The sequence below is a fragment of the Aspergillus sydowii genome, assembly GCF_001890705.1.
Source record: "Aspergillus sydowii CBS 593.65 unplaced genomic scaffold ASPSYscaffold_23, whole genome shotgun sequence".
Lineage (NCBI taxonomy): Eukaryota > Fungi > Ascomycota > Eurotiomycetes > Eurotiales > Aspergillaceae > Aspergillus > Aspergillus sydowii.
Window position 1 is genome coordinate 59,408 of NW_024467881.1, and position 357 is coordinate 59,764.

Genomic DNA, 357 nt, shown 5'->3' on the forward strand with positions numbered 1-357 from the left:
GTCGAACTCCTGGAGATATCCTACAATGACATACTGCCTCGCAATCAGACTAAGTACGCTCTTTGNCCATCACTGATATAGAAATCATGCTGAAGTCACCGGAACAGATGTCCCTGCTTAGGCTCCCTCTCGAGATCCTTCACATGACTGGGGAGTATCTTGACCGGCAGGCACTCAACGCTTTGTGTCGCACGTGTCGTGCCACTCGCAGCTGTTTTCAATCTGCACTTTTCAGGTACAATGTGGAAATTGAAGGAGCATCGGGGCTGTATTGGGCAGCTGTCCACAACCGGCCGGATATCGCCACGACCTTCTTAGACCACTACGGCGCCGATATAAACGGAATATACGCGGGAG